Source organism: Mixophyes fleayi, chromosome 11 (genome assembly GCF_038048845.1).
Source record: "Mixophyes fleayi isolate aMixFle1 chromosome 11, aMixFle1.hap1, whole genome shotgun sequence".
Lineage (NCBI taxonomy): Eukaryota > Metazoa > Chordata > Amphibia > Anura > Limnodynastidae > Mixophyes > Mixophyes fleayi.
In genome coordinates this window covers 7,096,394-7,105,064 of record NC_134412.1, presented here as the reverse complement: position 1 = coordinate 7,105,064, position 8,671 = coordinate 7,096,394, and positions in this window count along the sequence as shown.

The window sequence follows — 8,671 nt, the reverse complement described above, 5'->3', positions numbered from 1 at the left end:
GAGCTGGTGAATAAGGATCAGTGGATCCTGGAAGATTGTTGGCCTGCTGAGAATGGAGCATGGAGAGACCTCCGGGGCAGATTGTTGTCCCACCTAAGCTGCTCCCCTAACTTGCTTGCATGGCATATGGCTTGTCCCATGTAAAAATAGGGGTGGATGATTACCAAGATACATAAATATTTGGTTGCACACACTTTTCCTCAGTGGATGCAGATTACTGTAAGAGTTATTCCCGAAGGGAAAAGCTGGGAAAGTGGGGAAAGGGAAAAACCGCTCCGCACTAGACAACAACCAACCTCACTGCTTGGATAACTCAACTTAGTGAGGGGGTGCTAAGGTCATATATATAGCATATGAATTAGAAGAGAAAGAGAGTTTTGACCTAAGAAGCACTTCCATGACTAAGCTCTCAAGCGAAACGTACGTCGGGCCGGCGTCACAATAGGTGACGTCAAACCCGGAAGTGGGCGGAGCCAATCGCGGCGCTGTGCTTCTCTATCTAACTACTCACTACTAGGGGGAATCTCTCTGTCTATGAAATAAAATAAATAACATAATTCTCAGTGCGGTGTCTCGCCGCTGAACCGAATTACTTACCTTTAAAGTAAATCCTTTTGCTCACAGGCGCATAGTAACTACAATTACGGCGCTTCATCGTTGTAAGGAATAACTGACCTTTAGAGTAGATATCTTTCTCTCTACAAGTGTATACCAAATTTAAGTACAGCGACCTATTACTATACTTTATAACCTATTACCAGGGGAATCCCTTTGCCTATAAACCCACAATAACAACACTGAATAATGTACCTTGTCGCTGCACTGTGCAGCCTTGTGGCATGGCAGTAATATAGGATGTATGAATGAGTGGTTTCACTGTATTACACTGTCTCCTATTAGGGTGAATCCCTTTGGTTATAAATTCTTTTGGTTATAAGCGCACTATTATAACATAAAATAAGGCGCTTTGTCACTACACTGTACAGTTTATTGGTAAGGTAACAATATAAACCGCACATAAGAGTGGTCTCCCTGAAGTTATGCCATTAGGGAATAAGTAAAGCCACGTTATATATGTTTTGTCTATCTGGGAATATCCAGCGATTCAGCTTCTGACTATGGTTAGGATTCTGATTTATTAATAACAGAGGGACATTCTCCAGTGAGTCAAGATCATAGGGAGGAAGTTCACGTTCTACTGCCATCTAGAGTCCACATGAATACAACAGGAATAGGGTTTTGGTGAATGTAACATAGTTACCATACTATAGGACCTTATAATCATTCTCCTTGGCTATTTCTCACCTTATCTTTTGTGTATATACATGTGGAAGGAATTTCTATTTGGCAGACCTTCCCCCATTATCAGTACTCTTAAGATTGGCTCCACCACAGGGTTACATTATTTTTAATTCTATTTTTTTCAACACTATTACTTTTAAATATTTCGCTTTTTTAATCAGTTGTATACTGACATACACCTTTTTAATGCATACCATTAAAATATTAGTATTAAATGTTTATTTACTTCACACCTGGAGTGCTTCTTAGGTCAAAACTCTCTTTCTCTTCTAATTCATATACTGTAAGAGTTATGCAATTTGTCAGCAACATAATGCTGAAAAACCAGCAACATGTGTCAACAGTTTTTAAAACTACAATTTTTTTTCATACAAATGCTGTAGTCAATTGAATATATACTGTAATAACTGACGCGCTTCGCAATGAATTGTGTCATTTTAGCTCCATGCCGAAAACAAAATGGTGCGATCGGAGCATTTAACCGTGGAGAAGAGAAATGTATATGATTTGCCACCCTGTACTTACCACTGCACCAGGATTTGTTAGAAGAGAGAATCTCAAGTTGGTAAGTATGGATTAGAGAGGCCAAGCCTGGCAATGAGGAAAACTGCACTTTCTGCACACGCAAATATTAATATTATATTTCAAAATAGGTTGAGGTACAGAAATGTCTCCAATCCCAGTATCAGAAGTCAACTGATATACATAGGCCAAATATACTTAGAGCTTATAGAAGGTGAAATAAGTGATCATTAATGTGATTATCATTAAATGAGGCAATGTTAAGGCAATTACAGAGTTAACTGTGTGGAATGCGTGAGTGCATATTAGGATTTCCGCCTTGTTGTTCTTCTTAATGCTTTCTTCCTGTTCTGAGCTCCGTTAACCTGATGACTTCCTAGCACATTCCCCTGAGACCAGGAAATTATTAAATTATTAGTAAATATGGCCATGAATCATGAATACACGAATCTTGGCCCAGGTACAAGTGAAGAATCAGGTGTAAAATGTAGGAGGCTTTCACATATAGTGTATGCCAACACATAAGTGCTCTTGCAGTATGAAAATATTTATCTATAACTGACTGTCAGTTTATGATCCTGATTGATTATACAGAGTGGTGACAGCGTATCTGTACAGATTCACTGTCAGCCAATCAATGGTCAGGGCAGCTGGTCAATAGCAATCTGAAAACAGTTATCTCACCATTCTGATTAATGCAAATATTGATTAATCAGAATATTTTATATTTGTTTCAATAAGATACTCTGTATCTCTACCAACCTATACCATATGCAATTCAATAAAAGATATATATTACAGTGCAGACCGTCTTTCCATTAAAACAATAAACTCATGATTATACATAAAGTGCATTTAAATTAATCGAACATTGTGACTTTGTTTTCAGTGTGATTTAAATATGACTCTTCTTAGTTTCACATTTACAACATTATGTTTTAGCGTGCAAGAGGAAACCCACGCAAACATGGGGAGAACATACAACTCCACACAGATAAGGCCATGGTCAGGAATTGAACTCATGACCCATGCTGGAAGGCAGAAGTGCTAACCACTGAGCCACCGTGCTGCCCTAAGATGACACCACACATGTAGAAAGAGAATAGCAGTTTGAGCAACAGGACGCCGTCAGCTGCTCCACAGACACCCGGAATAAAATGACCACCGCTGCCTAACTCCTAACCAACGCGTTTCGATGCTGAAATCTTTGTCAGAAAGGAGTCTCCTGGATATTCCAGGAGAGTGGACAAGTATGGTTTTACGTGCTGGCTTTTTACATCTGTACCCCTATACAGTCATGTAGTATTGCCTGGGACAAGACAATAATACAGCCAGTTGCCCTTGTGCGCACTTATGAACGTCGATAAACCCAGGACACTAGGAAGGACTGACTGCAAGTGCTGAGCCTGAGAAAGTGAGGCTCTGGTGGAGATATTAAGAAGGCTGACAGGGCGTGCTGGCACATGTAGTTCCACTACTTTCAGAGTCGGCAAACCACAGAGAATCAGTGTTTTAAGCAACTGCCAATTGATAAATTTACTCTTAAATCTTGGTGTAAATATATATCTGCCAGTATTTTCCTGCATGCAAAAAAAATAAAACAAATACATTTGCACCTCCCACTTTGCAGATTTATACAGGAGCAAGTTTGCACGATTTAGCTAAATCTATATGAGCAAAATCTCTCTTCAAGTCTGGCGCTCTGCTTTCCCCTCTTCCTACAGTCTTACCTCAATGATAGCAGTGCTGACTGTAGCTAATCTTCATCTGAGTCTTTATAATTTTTGTTGTTTTCAAAAAGAACATAATACATAAATACACAAATAAAAATAAAAACACAGAGTGCCCTTATAGCATGCAACGGTGACCTGAGCAGTGAATTGCTATTTTTATCTCATTGTTATGTTGTGTGATTTTAGATAAAAATGTCACAAGTTTCACTGTCTTGTTTTAGGGTATTGAAACTATTTCCTTTAGGGCTTACAACACACTTGGCGTGTGTTTTGTCTTTGTCTAAGACAGGCCAGTATTGGAATTTGCAGCTGATGCAATGAAACAAGCACATTGCACAATCCTTAGATGACACAACAGACGAAGAACCGGGTTTGGGATGTGATGACCACAGAGGTTGGGGGAGGTTGACTAAAAGTTCTAACAATGAAAAGTGGAGGTGTTGCCCATAGCAACCAATCAGATTCTAGCTATCATGTTGTAGCATGTATTAGGCAAATGATAGCTAGAATCTGATTGGTTGATATGGACAACACCAGCACTTTTCCTTTTCAGACGTCTTAGTCAATTTACTTCCTCGTCTCTTCTTTTCAGGGATTTTCTAACTTTCTGTAACCTATCAACATAAAGGGTTTATTTTTTTTATTAATCTACACTTCTTTGGAAGGTAAATTTTAGAACCCCACCTGTAGGGGGCATTGCAGACTGTGTGAAGATTATGAATACCATACGCGTGTAAGTTACATACATATGTAGAGTCGTAACAGTCCTTCGACGGACAACATATCAAAACTTAGGTAGAGTAGCTGGAATCTGAATTCGAGAATCTCTTGTCCATGTGTATGGAACTGTGCTTTGTAGTTTAGTGAAGTTGCAATTGGAAATATTAAAAGGCAGAGCCTCAGATTTAGTGGTGTTGAGCTTGTATAGAGGAATCGCTGTACTGATCCGATATGCGATACAAGAGCACCAACGATGTCTCTGGACTAGTGACAAACAAGAGGGCATGAGACTTCTGTTTAGAGGGTATCGTGCACTGTCATTAAATTGTTAGGTGAGGTAACCAATTCATCCATCCTGGTCTCTATGGGGTATATTTAAGAAATCACGGTAGTGCACTATCGTGCACTTACCGTGGAAATCAGGTCCCGATGTGCCCTCCGCAAATTTATTAAAGGTGCATCGCAGCAGATACTGCTGCTTTGCACTCCTGATCGTTTTTGCGAGCAGTCACCATTCAACAAGTCCCGAAAAACATTTTTTTTTCGGGAACTTGTCATGTTAATGTACGTCAGCTAAAGCTGGTGTACATTATCAAAATTGAAAAAATCCAATCCTGTCAGCTCTGCTCCGAAGAGCAGAGCTGGACAGCGCATGTGTGGAGGGATCACATGATCCCTCCCTGTCACTCACCGCTTGCTCTCTGCAACCATAGGGATCTTCAAACTGCACATGCGCAATTGAAGAATGAAGAGGAACGAAGATGACCAGTAGGAGATCCGGAGACAGCGCGTCCCTTAGAGGGGGGTAAGTGTGATTTTTTTTTATCACCGTTTTTAATAAATTTGAGAAATAGTTCAATCCTTATCCATGCGATAAGGATTGATAACTATTTCTCATTTTTGCCGATGAATGATAAATGTGCCCCTAAATGATCTATTCGCTCACCGGCGATTTCTGAGACCTCAGTTTTACGATCTCTGGATCGACTCTCGTTTCAGAGGTACGAACGACCTGTACGGCGGAGACCACATTAAGATGTGCATCTGAGTCGGCCTATCTAAAGGTCCAGGTCACACTTTATAATGTGTAAATAGGTATCAAGATATGGGAGCAAGGTAGCGGCAGTTTAAGACACTGGAATTCTGAGGTGTTTCGTTCCAGAAATCTCAGACTCCAGGATGAACTGTCACCAGCGGATGCTATTGTATCACTGCTATTACAGAACCACACGCTGTGGGGTAGGTTCAATCAGCCGCGTTGTTCTTTAGAACATTATTACCGTCTTGGTCTGTCATACAGGCAGAAATGGGGAGTGGCCGGCAAACTCAGGAGCTGGGTACTGCTACCTGCTTGAGCCCACAAGGCTTCAAGCAGTCACATCCACCTGCCGGGGAGCAGGGAGGGTTAGCCACTTTGCAAGGTTTGATAGGTAGTTGGGGAAGAGGTCTGGATAGCCTGTTGTCTGCAGCAGGGGCATGTAAGATATGAGAAGATGAAGACGTTAACAATAAAAGCACCGTTTATTCATCAAGAAGCTGTTTGTGTCTGATACCTGCCGGGTATCAGTGTTACACCAGATTCCAATGTAAACGTTTGTAGATATATTCTAGTACTAGCATACAGCTGTACATGCGCGCAAGTTTTGTCCGGTTTTAAAAATTGCAAATTGCGTTCCTAGATGAATCGGGCCTTCTATAGTTTAGGATAACAGTAATGGTGGCAGAAAGTCAAAGAATTCACTAACTGATGTCATTATGCATTCGGCGTCTGCCGGACCTCAGCCTGCGGTGTCACCTAGTAGTAACATACGGAGCTGGTGTCCAGGTACAGTACGGAACACGGAGATCCGGCAGGCAGCAATTAATAATTATATTTGGAGCAAAGATGCCGATCATCAAAGGGGATTTTGTATGACCTCCCTCAGGCCACCTCAGACCTCACGTGTCATTTTATCATAATCTACCAAGGGTTAATCAATCCTGCATTAAAAAGTCCTGAATTGTAGTAACCGCCTTTGTCCACACTGATATTTGCAATTTCTCCAGTAGCGCAAGTAAGAGTTGGCAAACGAGGCATAAACTTCTGATTACTTGAAATGACAGCGGAGAATATGTTTGAAGTGGTCCAGTACTAGCACGCGATGATGTCATTCACGTAATCACAGCCCCACCTCTGCTGCACAATGACGCATTTGCATGATGATGTAAATGGGGTCCTTGCAGCCCCATTTTACAAGGAGAGGCGGGGTTGAGAAGGGTGGCCTACACTCCTGTGAGTCTGGGAGAACTCCCCGAAATTCTTGAGTCTCCCAGATGTCCAGGGAGAGCAGGTAAGTATGGGTAATGCCATAAGAACACAAAACATACCAAGTAATGTTAGGAATTTGTGTGCTATCAACCAGGGCCATCTTAACAATATTATGGGCTCCCGGGCAAAGCAGTGCACCGGGGCCCCTAGATATAGATATATAGAGATAGATAGATGTACTTGCTCATGGACCCTTGAAGCTTTTTTTTGCAGGATTATTTATTCTCATTAAGAGCCGTGCCTATGGGGCCCCGTTGCCCGTGGGGCCCCCGGGCAGCTGCCCATCGTGCCCAATGGAAAAGATGGCCCTGCTATCAACAGGGTGAACGCGCACAATAAAGTTTATCTTAAGAATCACTTGCGTAGACGTTAAATACATATAAAATATTATTTAAAAAAAGATAAAAATGATCAGCACGTCAAGTACACTCCCCTGATAAGGATATTACAAGACAACATTCACAAGTAAAAAAAACCCAATGTAAAATAAAAAAGTTCTTTCCTGAAGGTTAATGGCACAATATGGAGAATGTAGAGTATTCTAAAATAAATACTTTAAAATCGAAATAATCATCAAATGTCCTTGAGCCCCAATTCACGAGGAAATGGCGCAATGCCTTAGACAATTGCGCCTTTGCTCTAATTAAAATTCTAATAGAATAAAGAGAGATCGTTCTACGTCCTTTTAGTGATCATCCTTTATCCTGTTAGTCCGATTCCCATTGGTCCCATCCATACGAGCTCTGTTCTCCTGCACTAGATAATGTGCTGTGTTACTTGTGATGATCCCATATGATTCAGCATATTTTTCTCCATACAATTCACACGCTAAAGAATTCTCTGTACTGTACTGACACGTGTTTGTAAATGTCATCAGGGCAGACCATGCATAACACAGCACGCAGAATGTATAAACTAACTAGGCATATTTTGGTGAAAGGGAAGGTCCGACACCTCTCCCTCCCTCAGAGAATATTTCAATCTTGCTGACTTTGAAAAGTTGCACAACGTGCTGGTATCATATGTTGTTCGGAAGTCATAACACCTAAATTTATGGAAAATATTCATGAATGGGACTTTCCAAATACAATTACTTGTTAAACCGAGCCCATGACCATAGTTCATTGTAGTCTCTTGTTAACTCTGCCTTATATCATTCCTTTTTACACTATAAAGAGACAAGGCAACCACAATAATCTGTGGGAGATTTGAACTTTATATTTTTATGAGGAGAGTTTATAATAATTGTGATTTTGGAAATATGTTGTACTCTTATATTTTGATTACAATGTCCTGATTGTGGTGCATTATTAGGTGCTTGCAGATCCCACGGTTTTTGGATTTGGAGTAGGCCAGGGAGAGATCGCTATTATAGCCCCGCATCCCGACCCCCCTTCCCATTGTGCAGGTGGGACCTTAGACACAATGGTCCCAGCATAATAATAATTAGTAGCGTTAAGACGTCAAGTCTCAGTGTAGCAACATGGCGACAGAGAGAAGCCTAATCCAAACTGGTCCCTGATGTTATCAGGGGTCTCTAAAACAATGAGGATGAGGTTCCCAGAGGAGAGTTACTTTGTGAAAATGTTCACCAAAAAGTGGAACTATCCTTTAAATTATTCATTTGAAAAAAAAATTTACATTATCTTTTAATGGCTCACATCAACATGCAGTCATTACAAGATATGTTTTGTGGTACGCTTCACAGGATGAAAAGAGGACTAATTAGTACCCCAATAAACTGATATTGGACAGCCTCAATTTATGATGTAGGGACAAGTCGTTTGAGGGTGTGGCATAATTAAATATAGGCATGTTATGGAAGAACCGGGACATGAATTGGACAAATAACAAAACACATACTTGCCAAAATTGCAGAAGGCAAAATTGTGGCATAATTTTGTCATGCCCCCCGATCCGTGCAGCAGCACCACACAATCGGCTGCTCGGGACCCCTTTTCCCCCACACAAGTTCACTTTTACTGAAGACCACATGCCCAAATTGAGACGCTTGGGTGGTGTGGTTCGGGAATGTCTCACATTAAAAAAACACAATCCTATTGCAGCATAGAGGTGTATTGTTAGC